Source organism: Erythranthe guttata, chromosome 11, assembly GCF_056151865.1.
Source record: "Erythranthe guttata isolate IM_541 chromosome 11, IM_541, whole genome shotgun sequence".
NCBI classification, from domain to species: Eukaryota; Viridiplantae; Streptophyta; class Magnoliopsida; order Lamiales; family Phrymaceae; genus Erythranthe; species Erythranthe guttata.
In genome coordinates, this window is record NC_142543.1 from 14,628,069 (window position 1) to 14,642,816 (window position 14,748).

The window sequence follows — 14,748 nt, forward strand, 5'->3', positions numbered from 1 at the left end:
CTTTCCTGCTGTCGTATGCGTCATATATAAAGATTAAAATGCCTCAACCTGTGCTGCATAACACGCTTTCATGCTTTTATAAATCCACTGAAGTTTAAGGGTTTTAAGGAAATTTGGGGAAGACAAACTGCTGAAACTATACATTACCAGTAAACCCCTGATGATCTTGATGCTTAAGATAATATACATGGACTTATACTGCTGAAAAGTCTTGTCATAAACCCCTGATGATCTAGACCAACATTACCAGTAACTTTAAATTCTTACAACAAAAGCAAGATACTAAAAATAATCATCAGAGTTTGATACAACCAACAAATTCAAGTGCTCAATACAACAAGAGAGTGTGCCATATACAATATTGGTTTTTCAACCTTTGGGTATGCAAGTTGCTAACAGGCAAATTATAATCATCAAAAGAAAAATGATTGTTTCCCAACCTATGGGTATCCAAGTTGCTAACAGGCAAATTATATCTACTAGAAGAGTAATATAGGAAAAACATGAATTAAGAAAGAGCCTCATAGGAAATACCATAGTGCACGAATAACCTCTTTGTTTTTCTGATTAGCGAGGGCTATTGATTGCATGGAACAACTGACTCTCCATAACGTACTGCCCAGATCTAAAATCAGGATTCGGTGGAACTGGATATAGATCAGGTTGCTGCTCACCAATGTTTCCATCAGGGATTTTTTCTTCTTGTTTGTGGGACTGAATATTATACTTTCTCAACCTCTCTAACTCCATTGTCACTTCTTTCATAGTTGGCCTTTCTTCCCCTTTCATCTCGAGACATCTCTTAACAACATCACCCATTGAACTGATTTGCTCCAAACTCCCTTCCCTCATAATTCGAGGCTCAATAATTTGGAACAACCGATTTTCCTTCACGCACTCTACAAAGTAAGTAGCCAGATTAATTTCTTCTTCACTCTTTTCAGTACACACAGGTTTTCTACCTGTCAGAAGCTCAGCCAACACCACCCCAAAGCTATATACATCACTTTTCTCAGTCAGTTGACTTGTACGGAAATACTCAGGATCAAGATAACCAAAAGTTCCCTGTACATGAGTCGTCACTCGTGTTCGATCAATTTGAATCAGTCTTGAAGCTCCAAAATCTGCTATTTTTGCATTGTAACACTCATCCAATAATATATTGGGAGATTTAACATCTCTGTGGATAATCGGCATTCCTGCTGAAGAATGAAGATAGGCAAGTGCACCGGCCGCCTCTACGGCAATCCTCAGCCGATTTTCCCAAGAAAACCATGGCATTCCTCCACTGTTGTGGATATGGTAATATAGTGTATTTTTTGAGACGTATTCATACACTAACAAAGGTACTTCGGTCTCCAAACAACACCCCATTAGTTTCACCACATTTCTGTGGTTAACCTGAGTCAGAATAACCATCTCATTTATGAATATCTCTACTTGACTCTCATCCAGTTTTATAGATTTCTTGATTGCAACAACATGTTGCTCACTTAGTATCCCTTTGTAAACTGTCCCATAACCACCTCGACCTAGTATTCGATCCTCGGAATAATTGTTGGTAGCCTTCTCAAGCTCTTGAGCAGAAAATATACTTTAGTTGATTGCATATTACCCTCGTTTGATGATAATTGCTGCTTCAATAAAAATCCACCATTTTGGTGAAAGAATTTCTCTCGTAGTTTCATGAGTTTCCTCTTCTTGATGGTAAAATATATCCAAGTAATAACAATTATCACAGCCATGAAGCCTAAACCGATACCTGAAAATTCATATTTTGAAATCCTAATATTTGATCATTATCGTCATCCAACAGAATTGAAAGGAAAGAATAAAGACATTGAATTGAAGTTTATCAATCATGGGTACCTAATGACAACGTGAGAGTTGAGAGGTGCCATTTATTTTTAGTGCAGCCAATGCCAGCTTTGGTGCCATCACCCGTGAAGCCACGAGGACACGAACAATTATAGCTACCAAGAGAATTAGTGCATATGGCATTTGATACACATGGACTATTCTCACATTCGTTTGTGTCTGAAATTCAGAAAATGAACATCGTAATAATCCGCTTCTCAAAACATCAAAACATATAAATAATTTCTAACTGGCATAATATCGTAGGTGTGGTGTAAAAAGCCAAAAGAAAACTAACCTGTGCAGCCTGGTTCTAGATACGGATTGCCCTCATATCCCTGAAAACATATGCAGTTATATCCATTAACACCGGTGGTGGAGTCGACGCATGTACTGTTCTTGTGACATGCAAAATCATCGAATTTTCGAGCTTCATCACATGTTTCATTCCGAATCACCCAATCGAGAACGATTGGGACATTCTCAATGATTCGTTCTTGAAAAGTGACGTCATCAAGGTCAGATGAATGAAATGTAAAGGTATCCTGCTCTGCAAGAAAGGCATAACCACAACGGCTAAAGGACCACACATTAATGTGTTTATGAATGCTGTCTAGGGAGGCAGAAAGTCTTGTTAGGCCCTTTTGTATTGAGGTCTGGCAACAACCAGTACCATTGCAATAACCATCAAGAACTTGCTCTCTTGAAGAACAAGTGGAAACGCACCCATTGGTCGAATTAGCACCGCCAAGCCCGAATAGTAGGGCAATATCATCACATCCGACAACTGTGAACTTGTTTGCATCAGATATGCTAAAAGGTTGATCTATCTGGGTGTCTTCGACTAGGTTTTTCCGAGTCACGTTACCGATTTTGTTGTAACAGGTGGCAGCCATCTGGTTCTTGATCCTTATTTGTGAATCTGTTATATCAGTAACTTCAATTTCCAATATTCCACTGAAGGGCTTTGGAGGATTGTAAGAATTATCGCAGTAGATATCAAATGAAGGGTGTATTGAACAATTTGAGCCTATGCCAAATGGATATGGAACAGTTAAATTCCCACACTTGCTTTTGCAGCCTGGCTTTGTTATGTTGACGCCTTTTGTGATGGTTGATGGAGGTCTCTGGGTGCTGGTTTGATCGGAAACTGCCACTGCATATTTGACCGGTGCGAAACGGAAGAGAAGAAGAGAGAATAGAAGAATTTTTATTAGCGTATCTACATATCTATCTATATTATATATATTATTCCTACTATTATTCTTATTTATTAGGTTACCTTGTATATTAGGTCTCCTTGTGTAGTAGGTTAGGGTTTCCTACATGTAACTATATATATGACTAATATACGTAAGAGATATCATTCTCTCTCTTTTCTCCAAATATATTTCTCCTATATGGTATCAGACACTAGGTTAACCTAGCCGTTTTTTTTCTTTTTTCTTTTTTTTCTGCATAGCCGTGCCCTACCCCCTTCTTCTCCATGGCCGGCGAATCTTCATCTTCTTCTCCCTCCACCGCCTCTCTCAATCCTTTTCACCTTGCTCATGCCATCTCTAATATCAAATCTCTTATCCCCGTTACTCTAGATCTAAAAAATCCTAATTATCAAAAGTGGAGCCACTTTTTCACGATTACCGTTGGTCGTTTCTGCCTCTCCGATCTTCTCCATGGCAAACCCCGACCGGATTCGATTTCCGCCGACGAATGGCAGCGAGCCGACTATCTCCTCCAATCTTGGATCTACGGCACCATCTCCGACGATCTATCCAGCATGGTTCTCTCAAAAACCTCCTCCGCCAGTGATCTATGGATCGCCATCTCTTCTCTCTTCACCGATAACAAAGACTATCGAGCCATTCAACTTGAAGAAAAAGTCAAGTCCCTCAAGAAAGGCGCTCTCTCCATTCACGATTACTGTCAAATAATCAAAACCACGGCGGACAGCTTGGCCGATGTCGGAAATCCAATCTCCGACAAACAACTCGTTCTACACACCCTACACGGCCTTCCGAAAAACTACGGGACCGTCGCCAATCTCATCTCCTTTCAAAATCCCCTTCCCACCTTTCTACAGACTCGTTCGCTCCTTCAGATGGAAGAAACAAGAATTTCTGAACCGGAGCAGACCGCTGCTGTTCTCTACGCCTCCAACGCGAACTGTCCATCCAACAGTTGCAACAGTTCCTGCAACAGTTCCCGCGGAGGTAGTTCTTCGCGCTATCAGCGCGGGGGTGGCCGATCCAACCGTCGCGGAGGTCGCAACACTAACCGTCACCCCATGCAGCACTACGGCTATCATAGTGCTCATCGCGCATCTCTACTTTGGCGCGCACCTTACCGACAACAGTCAATTCTGGGATCCGCTCAAAATACATCGGGCCACCCAGCGGCCCAAGCCTACTTTACTGGGCCACCTGAACCCTACACCGGTCACTCGGCTCCTACTTAGGCTCATCCGCAGCAGCAACCGTGCCACAGCTCCAGCAGTTCCATCAACAGTTGCAACAGTTCCTGCAACAGTGCCAGCGTGGCGGATCTCGCGAACCGTTTGAATACGGTGACACTTCAGCAGCCTACCGAGTCACAGTGGTTCATGGACAGCGGGGCGACCTCTCATATGGCACCACACTCAGGTAATTTCAATTTTGTTTTTAATCCTGGCAGTAAATTCCCCAAACATGTCGTCGTCGGTAATGGTTCCACCCTCCCCATAACCCACATAGGCCACACAATTCTTCCCACCACTCCTTTCTGCCTCACAAATGTCTATGTCACACCCAATATCGTCAAACACCTTATATCTGTTAGAAAGTTCACCCGTGATAACTCATGTTCGGTTTAGTTTGATCCTTTTGGTTTTTCTGTGAAGGATCTTCGGAGTCGAGTCGAGATTTTCAGGTGCAATAGCTCCGGTGACCTATATCCGTTTAGCGTCCCTCCCCCCACCTCACCTCCTGCTGCTTTCCTCACTGTCACAACACCTTCATCTCGCACTCTTTGGCATCGGCGTCTAGGCCATCCCGGCAAACACGTCATGTCTCGTTTATTTTCTAGCACTTCTCTTTCCCATAATAAAGACCCTAGGGAGTCTCTTTGTAATGCCTGTCAATTAGGCAAGCATTTTCGTCTACCATTTTTTTATCAAAAATCTACTACTGTTGCTCCATTTCAAATTATTCATGCTGATTTATGGACTTCTCATGTTTCTAGTTTTACGGGTTTCAAATATTATCTTGTGTTAGTTGATGATTTTACCCATTATTTATGGACTTTTCTCCTTCGAAATAAATCTGATGTTTTTACAACCTTTGTCAATTTTCATACACTTCTCAAAACTCAATTCCAACATCCCCTGAAAGCCTTACAAAGTGATAATGGTCGTGAATTCAAAAATGCGGATTTTCAAAACTACTTCACTAAACACGGCATCCTAAATCGTTTTTCGTGTCCCCACACCTCCCCTCAAAACGGACACGCAGAACGAATGATCCGCACTATAACTAACATGATTCGATCCCTCATCTTTCAAGCCCATCTTCCTCCTACTTATTGGGTCGAAGCCCTTCATATGGCCACACACCTACTCAATATCTTACCTACCAAAACCACACAAAACCGGACTCCTCACGAAGCCCTTTACCTCATCAAAACTACATACTCTCATCTTCGAGTATTCGGCTGTCTCTGTTATCCCAACCTCACCGCCACCACACCACATAAACTCGCCCCCCGTTCTACTCCTTGTGTATATCTCGGTCACCCTTCCTCTCACAAAGGCTATCGTTGCCTTGATAGGTCCACTGGCCGAATCATAATTTCTCGTCATGTTATCTTCGACGAAACTAACTTTCCTTTTGCTGAGTCCACTCCCCCCAAAAACACACTTCCCCCTTCTGCCTTGGACGAAAACACACCCTCCTTGTTCCTCCTCCCTCAGACTTCGTCTAACTGTTGCAACAGTTCCTCCAACTGTTCCAATAGTGAACCATCCTGTTCCAACAGTCCGTCCAACAGTCCTATAACACAGCCAACACCTATTTCTCCTGCAGCACCACCTGTCGACCACAACCAGCTCACAACTCCTTCTCCTACTCCCCCACCTCCCCCACCTCCCCTTGCTCATCCTATGGTGACTCGCAGTAAAGTGGGCATCCACAAACCCAAAGTCCCTTTCTCTCTCGTTGCATCCTCTACTTCTCCCATTCCCACCAACTATCGCCAAGCTCTTCTTGACCAAAATTGGCGAAACGCCATGATTGAGGAATATACTGCTTTAATTAAAAACAATACTTGGAATGTTGTGCCCCGCCCCCCGTCTACTAATGTTATTTCTGGTAAGTGGATATACAAACAGAAACTCAAGTCTGATGGCTCCCTTGAGCGATATAAAGCACGGTGGGTTGTTCGTGGGTTTCACCAGCAGGCTGGCATCGACTTTGACGAGACTTTCAGCCCAGTTGTCAAACCAGCCACTGTTCGAACAGTCCTCAGTATTGCTCTCTCGCGATCATGGCCAATCCACCAGCTTGACGTGAAAAATGCCTTCTTACATGGCAATCTCTCTGAAACTGTCTACTGCGAGCAACCTCCCGGATTCGTCGATCCATCTCGCCCCACTCACGTGTGTCGTCTCAACAAAGCACTCTACGGCCTCAAGCAGGCACCACGTGCTTGGTACAAGCGTTTTGCATCTCACATTACTACCATGGGGTTCAGAGAATGCAAGTCCGACACTTCACTCTTTGTGTACTGTCGTAACAGTTCACGCGACTGTCGCAGCAGTTCACGCGACTGTCGCAACAGTTCATGCGCCTACCTTCTGTTGTATGTCGATGACATTGTACTTACGGCCTCCACACCAGAATTGCTCCGCTCTATCATCGTTGCCCTAAATCAAGAGTTCGCAATGAAGGATCTTGGCGATCTTCACTACTTTCTCGGCATCTCAGTCACTCGCTCGTCGAATGGGCTATTTCTCTCTCAACGCAAGTACGCCGACGAGATCCTAGAGCGTGCACACATGGCTTCCTGCAACCCTTGTCTTACGCCGGCTGACACAAAGAGCAAGTTGTCTTCGACCACTGGACCCCCCGTTGCTGACCCTACTCTTTATCGCAGCCTTGCCGGTGCACTGCAATACCTCACGTTTACTCGTCCCGACATCTGCTATGCTGTGCAACAAATATGTCTATTCATGCATGATCCGAGGGAACCTCATATGGCTGCTCTCAAGCGTATCCTTCGCTACATTCGTGGGACTCTCGATCACGGCCTTCAGCTCTCCCCCAATCCGGACCTCTCCCTTATCGCTTACTCCGACGCCGATTGGGGTGGCTGCCCTGACACTCGTCGTTCGACATTGGGCTATTGTGTTTTCCTAGGCAATAACCTCATCTCGTGGTCCTCCAAACGACAGGTCACTACCTCCCGGTCGAGTGCGGAGGCCGAATACAGAGCTGTCGCAAATGCCGTCGCCGAAACGACTTGGTTACGCAACCTACTTTCTGAGTTGCTCTGCCCGCTTTCGAAAGCCACTATTGTCTACTGTGACAACGTCAGTGCCGTCTACCTATCGAGCAATCCTATTCAACACTCTCGTACGAAACATGTGGAGATCGATATCCATTTTGTCCGAGACAAAGTTGCTTTGGGACACGTTCGAGTCCTTCACGTCCCATCCGCCTACCAGTTTGCCGATATCTTCACGAAAGGACTCCCTACTCAACTGTTCCAACAGTTTGTCTCCAGTCTCCACGTCCTCTCCTTTCCCGTTTCGACTGCGGGGGTGTATTAGCGTATCTACATATCTATCTATATTATATATATTATTCCTACTATTATTCTTATTTATTAGGTTACCTTGTATATTAGGTTTCCTTGTGTAGTAGGTTAGGGTTTCCTACATGTAACTATATATATGACTAATATACGTAAGAGATATCATTCTCTCTCTTTTCTCCAAATATATTTCTCCTATAATTTTTGTTAACATTGTTGGGGTGCTATAATGCATTCAAAATATTGTGATTTGCTGGTGATTCATACTAGGCATCATGTTACCTTAGTCAAAACATATAAAAATATAAATGGCACGATAGTTGCCAGTTGAAGTGTATGCATAATATAATATCAAATGACTTTGTAAGAATAACATTAACTAATTGTTGAACCAAGTTGCATTTAGGACACTGTCAAACTAAACCTCAATAATGTGAGTATATATTAATATTTGCAAAATGATTATACCTCATGATGTCCTGCAAGATTGTCAACTATCTTTATTTTTATGTTTTCACCAGTACTTTTAGTTGTCAGCTTACATATCTAAATATTTACAATAAATTGTTTGAGTTGGTGAAATAACACACTAAAGCAAATTTAGTAAATATTTCTTATGGAATAAGAAAAAACTTTTTTTTTTTATTTTTATAAGAAAAATTATTAAGAAAGAAAAAATAATTTTAAATTTTTATATTGAATAATTTCTTCACATTTTCTTCAAGTATTAGGGATAATTACACTTTTGGTCCCTCATGTTTGGCCCGATTTCACTTTTGGTTTCCCTTGTTCCAAAGTGAACAAAGTTCACCTTCAAGTTTCAATTTTAAACACTTTTGGTCCCCACCGTTACATATCCGTTAGCAAGTAACGGAAAACACTATTTTGGGGTGAAAATTGAAATTTTAAAATCTTTTGGGGCTTAAAATAATTATAAATTTAAAATAGACTATTTATAATTTTTAATAATAATAAAAAATAAGGAAATCAACGAAAAAAAATGTTTTTTTGATATACTTAATATTATTATAATTATACTACTTATAATTATTTTTTTAATAATAAAAAAAATTAACTAAACAAATTATTTTAATCATACTTAATATTATTTTTAATTATACTACTTATGATAAAAAAATTAATAAAAAAATAAATAAATTAACTACAAAAAATATTTTTAATTATACTTAATATTATTATAATTGCACTACTTATAATTATTTTTTTAATAATAAAAAATAAGTTAACTAAACAAGTTATTTTTAATTATACTTAATAGTATTTTAAGTATACTACTTATAATAAAAATTAATAATAATAACAAAAAATTAGCTGAACATGTCATGTATAATTATACTTAATATTATTATAATTATACTAATTATAATTAATTTTTTAATAATAAAAAAGAAATTAACTAAATAAAGTGCATTATACTTAATATTAGTTTTCTTTATACTTCTTATGATATTTTTTTAATAATAAAAAAAATTAACTAAATAAATTTCATTATACTTAATATTATTAAAAGTTTAATTATAAGTAGTCTATTTTAAATTTCTAATTATTTTTCAGCCCCAAAAAAATTTAAAAATTTAATTTTCGCCCCAAAATACTGTTTTCCGTTATATGCTAACGGACATGTAACGGCGGGGACCAAAAGTGTTCAAAATTGAAACTTGGAGGTGAACTTTGTTCACTTTGAAACAAAGGGGACCAAAAGTGAAATCAGGCCAAACATGAGGGACTAAAAGTGTAATTATCCCTCAAGTATTATCATGGAACTAGAGAAATATTTGGAGTTTTTAGCAAGCGTTACCCCTGCGATAAGTCCTTGTGCTACAACTATTAGCATTCACCCCCTACAAAATTTAGTCAAAGACATGAAACCCCCTAATCCATGATCGTGTAATACACTCGCCAGTTATGCGACTGGGGTTGTGTTTTCAGCCGGAAAAGACATAAATAGCCAGTAAATCAGAAATTTCAAAAATTATATATTCACCCCCGAAGTTTTGGAAGTCCCAAATGAAGTTTTCAAAATTTTTAATTCAGTCCCTTATAGTTTCAATAAAACACTCCCACCCATGGTTATTAAAATCGTATGATTTACGATTCAAATCGTACGATTCGATCAGATTTGAATCCTTTTCGATTCAAATAGTTGAATAAATAGTTATTTTTTTTAAAAATGTACGATTTGCAGTCGATTTGTACGATTTACGATTCGATTCGTATGATTTGTACGATTTGTACGATATTCAATATATATATATATATATATATATATATATATATATATATATATATATATATATATATATATATATATATATATTTTGAGAATAAAATTAAAAATTGTGCTAAAATATTAGGTTTTAAGTACAAAAACAAGTTAATATACGATAATTTCTCGTAATACCAACACTTTTACATCTTATCATGACTATTTTTATTTTCTTTAATATTCTTCATCTTCAATTGTATTTTAGAAAAACCAATAATATTTTTATTGTACTTTACAACTCTAATAATATTTTAAAGTAGGAGAAATATTCAAGAGTGTTTAATTCTTATTTTTTTTCAATGTTTTATTTGATTTACTCGGACATGTTGATTGTCATCAACTAATTGAATAGACGAGTTTGCATGAGATCTTGAATATATATATATATATATATATATATATATATATATATATATATATATATATATATATATATATATATATATATATATATATATATATATATATATATATATACACATACACACACAGTTAAACCTCTATAAATTAATACAATTGGGATCATCAAAATCCCATTAATTTAGCGAAATATTAACTATTAACTTATTGATAAATTAATAATTATTACTTTATACATTGATTAATAACTTATTAATTTATAAAATTATTTTTATTATTATTTTCAATAACAACAATTTTTTTAGTTTTTTACGTGTATATTATACATTGTACCATTAGTTCAATGCACGACAGAGCTCGTTTCAAGAACGGAAGCTCTCAAAGCAACAATGATATAGAACGATTTTATGTTCAGTTATGAGAAAACTATACCGAAAGTTCTAACTATGTTAAGAAAAGTGAGGGACATGATTGATGGTAATGTGAACTTCAACAAGAAACAAACAACAATTAAATTATATTATATTAAGCCTTCATATCTGCAAAATATATATATTGTACCTTGTACTTTTAAGAATTATTTTTTTCCATTATTAATTTATATATTATATGGGGCTTCTTAAAATTTTCGATTGTGTATTATTATCTTATAAATTTAGTGAATTATTAATTTAGCACGCTGTCCTCGAGTCGGGACCGGGTAAATTTATTATTTAAGTGAGGTTATTAATTTACCAGGTATTAATTTATCGAGGTTCTAATATATATATATATATATATATATATATATATATATATATATATATATATATATATATATATATATATATATATATATTCATTGAACTTAAAAAAAAAATTGCACTGACGAATACTATAAGTTAAATGATAATAACTCAAATTCTTTTAATATTAATTTTTTTGTTTTTATCGTGTTACATTTTTGTAAAGTCCATTTACTATTAAATTTTAAATATAAGCATGCTAATCATATAATGTAGTTTGGTTGTAGATTTTCTATGCAATTTTGACGAAACGATTTTCGATGCGGGTATACAATTTGATAACCATGCTCTCTCCCATTGAAACTCAAAAACACAAACATTCTTCTTAAAAAATCACCTGGGAGGCGAGGCGATGATTAACTCTAGAACTGAGTCCTTGAAACCCCGAACAGTGGTCAAGATTCTCTCCACCCTTAGTTAATTTGGGGATTTTTTTTGTCACCTAAACGTAGAAGAATGGGGAATCCAAGCAGAAGGCTTCAATTGTAGAGGAATATGTCAGTGATTGAACCAATCCTTGGAGCATAGAGGAGATAGGCGGCGGAGATGGTGAATGGCAGAGGAGGAACATGTTGGGGATGGGAAACGAGAAGATAACTTTTTTTCTTTTTTTTTTTTCCTTTTTATTATTTTACTTTTTTTATATTTAATATGTATTTTGTTTAGATACTTGCTATTTTCACCCTCAAAATATCTTATTACACTACCACATTAAAAATATTTCCCATTTTACCCCTTTCTTCTTCTTTCACCTATATTTTTTACAAATTTATAAACCATCAACTACTAAACTAATTAAAATATTTATATAAAAAAACCCACCATTTTCACTCGAAATCTCACCTTCTCCACCTTAAATGAATAATATTTTCGTCACAGAAAAAAAATTTCGAAAGTCAAAAAGAGCAGGAATTCACGGTTTTTGAGAAATAAATTATGATTGCTTGTTGGAAGGTCTTGAACTTTCTCCAAAATTAGTCAGTTTGGCTTAATATAATTTTGTTTTATAATTTTTTTTTACATAATCTGTAGTATTATCTGATATGGAAGTTTAAATATCCTATAATAAATATTTCATTGCAAAAAATAAAAAAATTAATAAAAAAATTAAAAAATAGAAATAACTTAGAACACATGAAGATTAAGTGAATATAAAGAAGGGTGGTGGATTATAAATTTAATGGGTATTTATGACATTTTACAATCTTTGGTTGTGAATTGAGATACTTTGAAGGTGGAAATAACACCACTCTTTGTTTATTTAAATACAGGAAAAATATGCAATACCCCTCAAATGGAAAATATTTTAAACTGAATCCAATTCATTTTAAAGACTTTTGCCTACACCCAAATTTCATTTTAAATTAGTGAGACCTCCCTATATTAGTGTGACATACAAGACAAAAATACCCTCAACACCTATAACCCTAAATCCTGATTATTTGCCTCCACATCTATCACTTTCATCTTCTCTCTTCTTCACCTCTCCACATAAATCCCTCAACTCTCTCTCTGAAAAATCGGACCTTCCTCTACCGCCGCCTCCTCCTCCTTCGTCTCCACAAAAATCTTTTTCTCTCTTGTTCGTTATCCCTGTTTCGATTTCTCTTTTTTTTTTTTTCCAGATCTGTACACCACCACCACCGTCGCCGCCTCCCTCACTCTCTCTTTCATTCACCGCCGTTGTCGTCGCCTTCCCCCTCCATCTCTTTCGTTATATTTCTATCTTTCTTTTCTGTCTGTTTCGATTTCCTTTTTTTCTTTTTTTTTTTCGAGATCTGAAGCATAGTAACAGTGACTATAGTCATATTCGAATATGACTATTGTTAGTAATTTATGAATTTCTTGGTTTTTACACAAATCACGAATAACAGAGTTTATGATGATGAGAAAGAGTGGTTCCGAACAATTTTCACGAATTCAAAGAAGGAAGATGTCATTCAAAACCAGTACGAGTTATTTTCACTGAGAATGGGAGGGCCTCCATTGTACAACCAAAGATTAGGTACCTAAGCTTCTCGTCTTATCTTACATAAGAATGAAACTTTGTTTTTCTCGGATCACATCGCAAATTAAGTTCGATATTCTATTTTTTTTTGTTATAATCTTGAAATTGTTGCGCGTCTTTTGACAGGTCATCCTGCATGAATTGCCCGTCACCGCCCATTCGTTGTTACTCATATTCGAGTATGGTCCTCTCGTTTCTCACCCCAATTGCAAATTGTTCTATCTTATCGTTTCAAGTTGACTTATAATAACAAGATTCAAATTAATTGTGATTTTTTTGTGGGGATATTGATTGGATTGTTTTCGTAAATAATAGGCGATATTCGTTTTTTATATAATTTGGTAAACATGACTATATAATCGGAGTTTTTAAGTTGAAAATGTAAAAACGGCAATATAAAGAAAGAATATGACTATTTGATATAGTCACAAATAGTTATATTAGACTATAGTCATATTCAATAATAGTCATATTTGGGGTAGTAAACTTATCGTGAAAAAAAATAATTTTTTTGATGAAAAAAAAAATTATTATAAAAATACTAAAAATAAATAAATAAATAATAAAAGCGAAATGCAGTCCGAAATCGATAAAATGCAGTCCAAAATTGTTAAATGCAGTCCACGTAATTACTGATGCATTAGGTAAAGGAGGGGTATTTAAGGTAAAAAAAAGCTAAGGGTATTGCAAATGATGAATTTAAGGTTGAGATTCTCTCTATTTCTTAGCGGTTTGAGGAGTTTATTTCTAAGGGCCTCTTAAATATATTTGAATTAGTTTTCATATATATTTTTTATAATTACAAAATATAGAAATATATAATACTTATAAAACTAAAAATAACTATACTATAAAATTCGGTACAATTAAATTACTTATAAAATTATTTTAAAAAATACAAAATAAAGTTTTATAACATAAAATAATTAATTTAGATAGTTAAGATTTATTTATATTCAATACATATTTTATTACATAAAAGTCCAACTAAAAGAACTAAAAATTAAAATTTATTTAAAGATATAAAATAAAAATAAACATTCAAAAATATAAACATAAGAAATTGGCTTTTGTGTATATATTTTTGGGTGTAGGGTTTTTTGCTTTATTTTTTTAGGGTAGTTTAGTCGTTTCATTATAGTCAACATATTTGATATGGATAAGGGGGCGGAACGCTAAATAAAGTTCATCACAAGGGGTATATGATAATTTTTTGATACATGGGCTTTTTGGGCAATTAGACGTTTCATAGGGTGGTGTATGCAATTAATTCATAGCATTATATATATATATATATATATATATATATATATATATATATATATATATATATATATATATATATATATATATATATATATATATATATATAATATATATATAATATTATATTCCAATAATTCACAATAACTTTACATCATCCGTAATCAGCTTCTATTCATTACACTCTAGTAAGTGAACTTCACTTTCCGGGTACGGAGTTTGTGGCAAGGGGAAATTGGCTAGACACCCCTTATTCTGGACTTATATAGGTGGAGATCGTAACTATTAGATGATTATAGGTCTAGATCCTTTGATAAAAAAATATAAATAAAATAAAATAATTAGTACATTGACATAAACACCCTTAATTAAAAAGAAAGTAAATCTCATATATCAATCTTCCT

At 35.6% G+C, this 14,748-nt stretch overlaps 1 pseudogene; it reads right to left on the bottom strand.

Moving 5' to 3' along the window:
• Positions 1-314: 314 nt before the first annotated feature.
• LOC105961824 (putative wall-associated receptor kinase-like 16) lies at positions 315-3,345 on the bottom strand (annotated as a pseudogene).
• Between the last annotated feature and the right edge of the window lie 11,403 nt (positions 3,346-14,748).